The following is an 11,780-nucleotide window of genomic DNA, read 5'->3' as shown; positions in this document are numbered from 1 at the left end:
CTCGGATTGGCTGTGGCTCTGTTCCAGGTCTTCTTTTTGCCCCAGATCAAAGCGGAAGGAGCAGCCCCTCCCTGGGACAGGCCACTGTCACGGCTGAGAGAAAAGAAACAAAGCAGAACTGTTGTTTGCTTATTAAAGTTTTTGCTTGGAAAGAACACGTATCATTTTTTTTTTTTCACATTTTGTTGGCCAGAGCAAGTCACATGGACAAGATTTGTTGTCCAGAGCAAGTCACATGGACAAGACCAATGTCAATGGGATGGGAATTATGGTTCTCAAGGACAGGTCCGATAAAGAAGGGCCCTACAGGAAGGAACAGAGTGGTTTCTGGCAATAATACAGTCTATCAAAATGGGGTTATGCTCTGTCTCTGTCTCTCTCTCTCTCTCAAAACATAAACAAACATTTAAAAAATTTAAAAAAAAGGTGGGGGCACCTGGGTGGCTCCGTCAGTTGGGCATCCGACTTTGGCTCATGTCATGATCTTGTGGTTTGTGAGTTCAAGCCCCGTGTCGGGCTCTGTGCTGACAGCTTAGGGCTTGGAGCCTGTTTTGGATTCTGTGTCTCCCTTTGTCTCTGCCTCTTCCCTGTTCCTGCTCTCTCTCTCAAAAAGTAAACATTAAAAAATTTATTTTTAATAAAAATAAAAAGGGTTAAACTTAGTGTATACAACTATTTACTGAGCATATCCAACATCTGCATTTGGGTGCTTTACCTCAAATTCAACGTGTCCAAAACTGAACTCATCACCTTTATCCCCAAGTGAACCCTTCTTTCTAAATCTTTTTCCCACAGAAATGGTGCCACCGTCTACTTACTCCATCACCCAAACCAGAACTGAGGGTCATCCTATCATCCTTGGTCACCATCTATGTCCAATTGTTAGCCAAGTCCTGTAGATTCTGCTTCTAATTACCTCTCACACTTAGCTCCTTCTCTTTATTTCCCCACCACTGTCAAAGTCCAGGCCAAGGTCGATGAAGGCCTGACCTACTACAATAGGTTCATGAATTTCTCCACCTCTAGTCTCTGGCATAGAGTGTGGGGTATAGATTCGAGGGGAGAGGACATAATAAAACCCAGAAATGATTGCAAGGCCAGTAAATTATTCCTGAATAAATGACCAGTAAATTTTTCATTCAATAGGTTTCCTTCGCTCTTTTCATGTTTTCAAGGAGGAAGGGACAGAAGTCAAATACGTTTAAGAGTTGGCATTACCCTTCATCGAATATCAACGAATTCTTGCACAACATAGTCTTGTGTTTTAAAATATAAACAAAGATGATGGGAGATGCAAGTCCTTCAACAACAACAACAACAACAACAACAAAACAGGGCTTCCCATTGTGTGAAGCACCATTTGACTGGTCTGTTCATTCTGGAAAGCTGCCCACTGACGGGAGGAATTCAAGTCATCTTTGTTCACTGCTGCTACACCTGTACCTGGCTTCCCAGTTTCTAGGCTTTCCAAATGGAAAGGCAGAAAGGGAAGGACAGTGGGTGGTGAGGCAGTGGGTGGGGGCTCAGGCAGGAACGGTGGGCCTGGGAACAATTTCACTCCGGCTACTTCTCCAGGTATTGGTGACATGACATTAGAAAGACACACAGCAAGAAGGGAACTCAATTACCAGAGAGTCCAGCTGTGACACTTCACGGTGGAGAACTGAAGGCTCAGAGAAGGAAAGTGGCTTGCCCAAGGTTGCCTAGCAAGTTAGCAACAGGACTGGGGCCAGAAGCCAGGACAGCTGCCTAATAGTGATGTCTCTTTGTACTGTGACAGTCTGTGACATGGCGCTAGAGAAGGCTCAAGGAGAGCCATAGGCCTGGTTTTTGTGGCTCTCCTTGTACATTTTCTTCTTCACCTATTTCATCTTCTTTTCTACCATCAGTGATCTGACCTACGGTTGGCCTTTATTCCGATACAACAGATATTTCTAGAACTCTCCACTGGTATATTTGCATTCATCTTGAGAGCTGGGTGGGCCACATTGGTGAAAGCAGGCTGGCCTCTGTATTAAAAGACCTGAGGCCAGAGCCAGGTTCTGCTACTCACTCACTGGGTGACCTCGGGCTCTGCTTACTCTTGGTTTTCTCATTTAGAGAAGGGGTATAACAACACATGCCTCTCAAGCTGCCTCTTGTAAAAGGTGAATTAAAAATATGTGTAATGGGGCGCCTGGGTGGCTCAGTGGGTCGAGCGTCCAACTTCAGCTCAGGTCATGATCTCACACTCCGTGAGTTCGAGCCCTGCGTCGGGCTCTGTGCTGACAGCTCAGAGCCTGGAGCCCACTTCAGATTCTGTGTCTTCCTCTCTCTCTCTCTGCCCCTCCCTTGCTCCTGCTCTGTCTCTGTCTCAAAAATAAATAAAAACTTTTTTTAAAAATGTGTGTAATTACCCAGCACTGAAATTGATAATTCAATTGTTCACACTTCTACTGAAGTGTTTGCTCACTGCAAGATACCAGGACCAGAAAAATTTTCCAGGGTCAGCCAGCAAGCACCAGCCACAGGGAGCCCCCTGATAACATGTTGGTCTTCTCCACCCACTGATCAATGGGGCAAAGAAGTAAGGTAAGGAAGGAAGGATCAATTCTTTCTAGACAGTCAGAGGAGACCCTCCAGAGGAGGGGATACTGAAGAGTAAATTTTCAAAGATGAGACAGAACTCTCTATGTGAGAAATTTGGATAAAATTATTTGGGAAGACTGAATCCATGGGACTTGGTCAAAACAAACAAAAAAATTAAGATGAGGATAGGAGAGAAAGGAACTCAGCTGAAGGTTTTTTGAGGGTAGACTGTCTCGCGATGAGTGTCCGTGGGGTCCTGCCTCGCGCCTGATGTGACCTAGAGCCCAGTACTTCTGGAGTATGTAAATAAGCGGGTAAAGGATTTCAGAAGGTTCTCGGGTTTCCAGCTTAAAAGGAGGCATAGAGCAGGTATCCAGCATCTCTTCGTCGAATGTGAGCAGCGCATTTCCAATAATAATGAAGTTTTGGCTCCTGTTGGAAACTAAACACCAATTCCTCAAGATCTAGATAGCCCATGGAAGCCCACTGAAGGAACTCGGCGGGTCTATGAGAAGCATAAATTAGAGGTGCTTGTTAAGGGGGATGTTGTTTGACATTTCCCTCAGGAGGCCTAAGACCACAAAAGTTCGCACACTGAGTTCTTTCACTTTTGGAGATAAAAGTTAGAAAATGTCCAACTCTGGTGTTGCCAAGACGCTGGGCGCCTTCTCCTTGCCTCACCCTCTCATCGTTGAAGCAATAACAAAGATATAACCAACAAAATAAATAAGTGCTCTGTGGATTGAAGAGATAATACTTTCATTGGCCAAATATTAAAATATCAAAGGTCCAGGAAAGGATACAGTTATGGGCCTTTGATGTGCCATAAAGGCTCATTTCATGCACCAGTCGGGACTATTTCAGGGCAAAGATGGAATGATATTTTATGTCACCTCTGAGGCATAAAGGACACTTTATGAGTCAAAGGAAGCCAAGTTCTCAAACGGCCGGAGACTGGCAGGTTACTAGTTTAAAATCTAAACAGCAACCCAGATTCCAAAACAAAATTACTCCCAGCACCCCTTGCCCAGGAGAAGTTTGCTCAGGTTGTCAGAGGCAGCAGAGCGGGAGGTGTGTCCCCGGGCTGGGCTGATGGAATCCCAATTACTCCAGTCACCATGGGGACCGGGGCCCCAAAGCACAATATTAGCAGATGGGCCCATGCTCGCTGAGCCCTGGGGGCCCGGAAAGGACCCTGGAAGATCGGGAAAAATAGATGAAGTATTAGATTCTCAGGAAATGCCTGTTGGGTAAACAATGAACAAAGACAGCAAAAGTCTTTTTGTTTCATTCCCATCTGTACCCCTGTGTTTCTTCCTCAGGAAGCCATCACACTGTCCTCTCGCCTTTTATTTTTCTTCACGGATATGTACGAGTGACGCATGCCATTTGGTTCTTCGTGGTCTCTTTCACTTTTCGATGGTAAGATCCATGTGGACATGCGCTGTGCATTTTGTCTGCAATAGAACACTGTCTGACACAAAGAAGGGCCATGTCAGAAACCGGCCAATGAATGAATGAAGGCCTCTTCATTGTGCTGAGTCCCGCGCTAGGTGACGTAGATCAGGTCCCTCCCTTTCTCGTGCTCACAGTCTAGTGGGAGAGACAGCCACCATGTTGTTCCGAAACCCCTAGCATCGATGTAGAGGGATGTGCAGGATGCTCTGGTTCCAGGTAAACACCTAAGCAAGCTTGTTGGAGAAGGACAGGGAAACCACCGGGAAAGTGAGGTTTCAGCCAACATCCGAAGGATGCAGCCAGAAAGGGATGTAGGGAGAGTTTGTTTCTACAGCAAAAGAAATGACGGGTGCCAAGTCACGGCACAGCCCATGATGTGGCTGAGTAAAGATGTGTTGAATGAACAAATACATGCATGAAGTCTTTAAAATTTACCACAACTTATTTTTCTAATCATTCATTCAAAGAGACGGTCAAAAAAAGTGCCTTCCACTAATGGGTCATTTTACCGAATTGTGCACTGGCCTACTTTGTTTTTCTCTAGGAAAATATAAACATTCCCAGGAGCATGAGCAGGTTGACATAGGAACTTGGAAAAAACAGAACAAAACAAAACCAAAAACAGACAATATATAACAGCTTCCTTCGGCAGACACAGAGGCTCTTACAAAAGGAAAGGACTTCAAGGATCACCTAGCGAGGTGTGTTGAAAAGGCCCCAGACTTTGAAATCGGAAGGATGGGATTCAAGCATCACATCAGTATTTGCCAGGCAAGTCAAATGTGTGTCTGTCAGTTAGGATTTCTGAGCTGTGAGTACCAACTGAAAATGCTTTGTGCACCGAAGAGTTATGGGTAAATATGCGCCATTTATTTTTATTCTTCCCACTCAATTTATTATTTGTTTGTTTCAACGACAGAGTCCAATGCCTTCTGTGTTTTTTTTTTTTTTTAATTTTTTTTTCAACATTTTTTATTTATTTATTTATTTTTTTGGGACAGAGAGAGACAGAGCATGAACGGGGGAGGGGCAGAGAGAGAGGGAGACACAGAATCGGAAACAGGCTCCAGGCTCCGAGCCATCAGCCCAGAGCCTGACGCGGGGCTCGAACTCACGGACTGCGAGATCGTGACCTGGCTGAAGTCGGACGCTTAACCGACTGCGCCACCCAGGCGCCCCTAATGCCTTCTGTTTTTGATGTACAGTTCTAGGGATTTTTAACACACGCAGAAATTTATGTAACCGCCCCCCCCCATCGGGATACAGAATAGTTCTTATTACGCCCCCCAAACTCCCTCCTGCCGACGGTTTACAGTCACAGCATCCCTGCACCCTGCACTCCTAGCAACCACTGATGTGTTCTCGGTCACTATAGTTCTGTGTTTTGTTTATGAAAACAACGGTAGATGGACTCCTACAGTACACAGCCTTTGAGACAGATTTCTCTCACTCAGCATAAAGCCTTTGAAATGTATCCAAGTAATTGCATGTATCAAAAAGTCATTCCTTTCATTGCTGAGCACCGTTCCACGGTATGGATAGGCCACAGTGTGCCGATCCGTGCGCCCACCGAAGGACGTGCGGGTTGTTATACTTTCTGGTGATTATGGAGAGACCAACCAACTGCACATTTGTGTACAGGTGTTTGCGTGAAGGTTTTCAGTTTCCTAAAGAAAAAAACCCAGGAGTGGGATTGGGGAGTTACGGGCTAAGTACATGACGGACTTGATTACAAATGCTCAACGGTTCTCTAGAGTGGCTGTGCCATGCCGCATCCCTGGGAGTGTGATTTCGTTTGAGAGAGAGGACATGGAGGTCCGGAGAAGTGACAGGACTCCCTTCTGATCACAAGGCAAAAGAGGAACTGTGGGGAGGAGAGCTAGAGAATGGTCAGTTCCCAGTCCTGCGCATTTTCATTAAACAGATTTAACGCTGTTCATTTCACAGATTCCTCCAGGCGACTGTTTGAGGGGAGAGGTCTATTTGTTGGCTTGTTTACTTATTTACTGGCCTCATTTTACAGGTGAAGAGACAGGTGGGAGGTGGGTATAGGAAAGCAAATGACCTCCCCGGGGTCACACGGCTCACCCAAGATGGATGGAGTTGGACTCCAAGGTCAGGCTCCATCCTTGTGCACAGTTCCCTCCGATTGCTGGAAGTCACAGCCAGAGGTTTATCTTGAATGAATCAACATTTCCACCCGCATGCTTATGCTCTGTTACAGAGAAAACATTTCCATGCTTTCCTAGCACGAACTGTGTTTATCAATAACTGTTCCTCAATTGCTTCAATTTTCACATTATTAAAAAGCTAAAACCTGTCTCACTTGTCGCTTTCTTCTCTCTGCTTGGAATGGGTTTTTCTTTTTTGTAACTGGGGCTGGGACTGAAAAATGAGAGAAGGATTTGGGTCTGGTGCCCACCTTGCCACCAGGCAACTCCCCGCTCCTTGGTCTCCTTCCTGTTGGCATCTCAGCAGCAGGTGGTCCCCAGCCTCAGCCTGGGTCAGGGACGACCGGAGACGACCAGAGACCCACTCCGGTTCCAGCGTCCCAGGAGTGTCCATATCCAGTTTCATGGCTAAAAGATGTTTGATGATTTTCAGCTCTGGGCTGTCTGTGTCAGAAGGGAAAAGCTGACAGCTCACTTTCAGAATTGGCTTTTATGGGAGCCTCATGTATCTTCTAGGCTAGAGTCCCCGCTTGGGCCCTGAAGGCAAAGAGAAAACAGGAAGGAAGCAACTAGGGAAGGAAGGAGGATAAAGAGAAAGAAAATAATGAAAGGTGAAAAGAAAGAACAAAGAAATGCAGAAAAGAGGGGAAAACCGAAAGAGAGTGAGAGAGAGAGAGAGAGAGAGAGAGAGAGAGAGAGAGAGAGAGAGAGAAGGAAAGATGGATAACACCAAGGAACAGGAAAAAAGACATGAAACAGGGTGGTTTGTTTTTCTTTCTTGCTGTTTGTGATAGATTACCCTGGACTAGCTGGAAGGGAACGGAGTAATTGGACCAAGCTAATTAGATCTTCATTTGATTTTGTGTTTGTTTGTTTGACTACTTAGTTTATAACTTGGCAGGGAATTTTATCACATATACTCTGCTAACTGGTTTATCTAAACGGAGATTGAGCATGAACAGAATTGACATTGGATTTGCTGCTTCAGACCACACAGGAGAGGGGAGAAAACCTTTTCAAGCAAATGCGGACGTCTAGGTGCAGTAGCAGACCTAACAGGGGACCTCAACAGCCTCTCGGAGTCCCAGGGAAGGCAGAGTTGTTGGTAAGCAGGAGTCGGCTGAGCAAACACAGAGTGAGCAGTGTGGTACCCACTTATGAACTTGGAAATCACAGGCAGATCTGAGTTTAATTCCTGGCTTGACTACTATCTTTTTTGTCCTCTCTGAGCCTCAGTGTTCCCGCCTGTGGAACGGGATACTAATGCTACCCAACTGGGCAGAGGCAAGGATTCAATAGCAGCAAGAAGTAGCAAGCAGATTCTTCGCAGCAAGTACAGCTTTTAGGAAGGGCTTGGTTCCCTATTCCTCCTTGGTCCATTGTTGACCAAGACGAACACCAAGGCTCTAGGCTACGCCCCAATCCTTTACAACCTGGTTCCCATTAGAACCAAATTCTGGGACTGCAGCAACATACCTTTTCGGTTTCCCAATTAGCAAATTATATTGGATTTCAGTTTCCCTATTGGCAAATTACACTGGATTTTAGTTTCCCCATTGGCAAATTATGTTGGATTTCAGTTTCCCTATTGGTAAATCCTGTTCCAAGCAATGACTTATAGGGCTGGGCATTTGCAGTCCCTGGAACGTACACTCTCTCACTTTTGGGTTTCCCTTGCACTTTGGCCTCTGTGACCATTCTTACAGGGCCTCTAACTTCAGGTCAGGCATCTTACTCTCTGGGTTTCTTCTTCCCTGGCTGAGCTTTGTGACTCTCCATGGGGCTCACTTGGCAACGTCTCCTATCCTACTCAGAGACCATGACGTGCTGTGTCGTCTATGTTGGTTTATGTGATTGTCAGAATGCCTTGAATGTAGGAGTTTTCTTCTGTCTCTGATCTCCAGTTCCTAACGGGATACTTGGTTGTGGCCAGCTTTTCATTAAAAAGCTTTGGTCCTAGGGACACCTGGGTGGCTCAGTCGGTTGAGCATCCAACTTCGGCTGAGGTCATGATCTTGCTGTTTGTGAGTTCGAGCCCCACGTCAGGCTCGCTGCTGTCAGCACAGATCCCACTTTGGATCCTCTGTCCCACCCCCCGCCCCTCCCCGACTTGTGCTCTCCCCAAGATAAGTATTTTTAAAAAAAGACCTGTGTTCCTAGCAGTAAGAGATTATCCAAGGGATTTTCAACAAGGCCATGGTTGGTATTATGGGAGGGACAATTCTTTATTGATAAGACTGTCCCACATACTGCAGGGCATGGAGCTTCCCTGGCCTCTACCTGCTAAATGTCAATTGTGTCCTCAAGTCACTGTGACCATCAAAAAATGCCTCTATACTTTTACAGATGCTCCTAAGGGGGCAGAACTACCCCAGCCGAGAACCGCTGAAGTAACCCATTTGGTTTCAAGGAAAAGGATGTCAAGATTCAGACCAATAGTGCAAAGCCACGCCCCAAACACCACTTTTCTTGACTATGGTTTGATTTCTATCAGTGTTCTATTTCTCAGTGTTTTCTTTTTTAAAATTCTGTTGGTTTTATTATTTCTACCCTATAGTGAAACAAACCCACCCTTTGGCTTTGAAGATCCTGCTTTAATTTCCCAATGTGCAAACCATTATCTTGTATGGGGAGACGGTGGGGGGGGGGGGGGGCGGGAAATGACCAATTATCCCACGGGCAGAAACCAGAGGGCCTCAGTGCTCTTGGCTGCATAGAGTTCTGAGTGAGGAGTCAGAATGCCCGATTTCCCCCACGGAGGCTGTGCCAACATACTTTCCTGAGACTTCCCAGACCAAGCAATTTGACTCACGGATTCCAAGAATTCAGACAGGAAAGCCCTCACTCTTCTTTCCAGGGCTGCATTTATGTGGTGATTCTGATGGAAGCAAATGGAGGAGCGGAGGAGTGTCTCAATCAGTGCAATCATTACCATAGCTCAGTGTTGAGAAACTCCTCGCAGATGCTGATAGGTAAGGAGGGGCCCCATGTGATCTGGTTCTTTGTCAGTCTGAGGATCGGCTGAGACCTACAATTTAGAGGGAAGACATTTGGATTTATGGCTGAAACCCAACCTGAGGTTTTCTGCCTCTGCAGCTCAAGTCTTTGTGACCTGGATCAAATGCAATTCTCCTTTCAGAGCTTCACCCTGACAGGAGTGAACTCACATAGTTATTGGTGGTAATCTCATCAGATAATAATGAGAGAGCTGTTTGTCTTTTCCAGGCAGCATACCATGGCAGAGAACACCAGCCCCCACCAGCGACCAAGGTTTCTTTCTTTATCCTGGATGCATGGCTGAACCTCATCTTAGCCCCCTTGCACTTGGAGAGGGGGAGCCAATGGAAGGTGGCGGTGTGGAGTATCTCCCTTGCAGGGCACTGCCCTCTCTCCTTCTGTGGCAGTCTTGGAGGTCCCATGTTGGAGATGGCAGTGCCACAAGATGGGAGGAGTCTTGGCCCTAAATCACTGTGAAGAAGGCTGCCCCTTGGCAGCACTTGGTTAGACTTTGGAGTGGGCAAGAAGACGGTCTCAAACTCAGTGGCTTAGCAATAAAGCTGGACTTGTTACAGATGTGGGTGGTAGCCTACCCTGATGACACTGACCTTGCCTTCTCCCTGCCTCCCATTCCTTTGCTCTTAGCAGAGATTCTGAAGACAATGCTCAGAACTGATGTGCTCCGTTACCCAATATAGTTTGATTCCCAAGTCCACCCCACCCCCATTAGAGCACCATTGCTATTTGAGAGACGAACCTATGGTTGGACTCTGTTTCTGGAACTTTCTGTGGCCTCAGGAAGGTCATGTTACAGCTGAGGAAACTGAACTCAGAGAAGGCAAGTGGGACTAACAGAACCAGGGGTAGTGGATTATTGTGGAGATTAGATGGGACCAGGGGTGGGAAGCATCTGGCACATAGAACGTGCTCAATAAAGGTCCATCACAACATTTTTCCTTCTCGCTGAAGAACAAAGAGCTTTATTTCCTGTCGAGGGAATCACAGAGCACAGGGAATAGTTAAGAAATTGTGGGAGAGGTATGTAGGCATTTCCTGATTCCCTCATCCCAATTCCCTCACCCCATTTAAGAACTCATCTTTTGGGGGTACCCTGGACTGGAAGAAGGGTTGTTGTTGTTTTAGTCTTGGTTCCTTGGACAAGTAACTGCTCTTCTCTGGACTTGAGTTTCTCTTTAGAATGGCGGGGTTGGACTAAATGACCTCCAAGAGCCCTCCAGCTCTGCCAGAGTGAAATTCCATGTTAATGTCAGAAGACTGAAGGACTGTGGAGAGAAAGGCATCAAGGATGGGGAGTAGGCTGGAACGGAGGCTTAGCGGTATCATATAACATGTCCCAAAGGACATAAGCCATGCTCCAAGGTCATACAGAAAAGATTTACAGTCTTGGAGTTCATAAATAATCCCTGGATAGCGGAGTCTTTTAAATATCCGATGACACTGGATGCCACAGTAGGGGAGAAAGTCCATTCTTCTTACAGACTCTAGTGTTATTGTGAACTTTTGCAAGAATGGATTCAGGCTTGCTTTCTCTTCCTTCTCTGGTCTTTTTCTTCTTCCCCCTTCTCTTCTTCCTCCTCTCTCCCCTCTTTCTCTCTAGGTTCCTCCCCCTCCCTTCTCCTCTCCCTGTCCTGCTTTGCTAGTGACAACTACTTTCCCATTTTTCAAGAACTTTGCTTCTTTCACGGGTCTTTGATGCATCCATTTTATTAGCTAGTTTCCAACCCAACTTATTTAACTTAGGTACGTTTTTTTTTTCTACCTCTTATTTAGACTTAGCCATTTCTCCAGATACTATGGGGAGAGAATCAGGTCACTTTTTGATTAAACAATCTTGGTGACTTAATCACAACACTAATAACAGACTGACTCGTTTATACATTCAAGAGAGTGTCAGGCACCATGATTTTAACTACTATTTCAGGCAGCTGAGATTGTTGCAGAAAGAGATTATGGTGGGGGGAGGCAATTCTGGAAAAAAACAAGTTGAAGACAAATCGGCTCTTTCCAACACTGTTTATAGTCTTTAGGGATAATTGTGAATTCCAAGTTTTCGGGGACAAAATCATTAACTCTGACATTCCAATCAACCTTGAAATTAACTCCAATCTGAAACTTCAGCCACTGGGCAGGCATTTTTTGATGTGCAATCATGTGCTTTTTTTTTCCTTTGGAGTAGAAAATTAAGAGCACAATTTGGAATCATAGAGACAGTGTTACCATACCATTTTATTCCCAAGGTGGCCTTAATCACAATTACAGGGACACAATTGCAGGGAAATAGAGATTTCACCTGTATTAGGCCTCCTTCCTTCCCTTCGTCCTTAATACATACAGGTTGCATATTTTGACTAGAAACCACAACATCCCCAATTCTTAGCACAGTGCCCAGGATTTGTCAAAATGTCAAATGATTTCATTTTCTCAGCCACCCTGCAACCGAAGTATCACTATCACCATTTAGAAATGAGATTGCGGTAACTTTTGGACTTCAAAGTGGTAGAACCAAGATTTGATTTCTAGTCTGATTCCAAAACTTCTCTTTCCACTTTTGTGCCCAGAAAGCCC

The 11,780-nt window shown here is 45.6% G+C and overlaps 1 long non-coding RNA gene across 1 annotated transcript; it reads left to right on the top strand.

The window, feature by feature from the left end:
• The first annotated feature begins 6,450 nt into the window (after positions 1-6,450).
• LOC131504682 (uncharacterized) lies at positions 6,451-10,499 on the top strand. The gene is made up of 4 exons (XR_009258112.1): positions 6,451-6,566; positions 6,661-7,302; positions 9,055-9,169; positions 9,423-10,499. It is a non-coding gene; the product is annotated as an uncharacterized LOC131504682 (long non-coding RNA).
• Positions 10,500-11,780: the final 1,281 nt, after the last annotated feature.

The sequence above is a fragment of the Neofelis nebulosa genome, chromosome 2 (genome assembly GCF_028018385.1).
Source record: "Neofelis nebulosa isolate mNeoNeb1 chromosome 2, mNeoNeb1.pri, whole genome shotgun sequence".
NCBI classification, from domain to species: domain Eukaryota; kingdom Metazoa; phylum Chordata; class Mammalia; order Carnivora; family Felidae; genus Neofelis; species Neofelis nebulosa.
The sequence above is the reverse complement of the archived record's forward strand: the minus strand, read 5'-3'. Positions and strand labels throughout refer to the sequence as shown.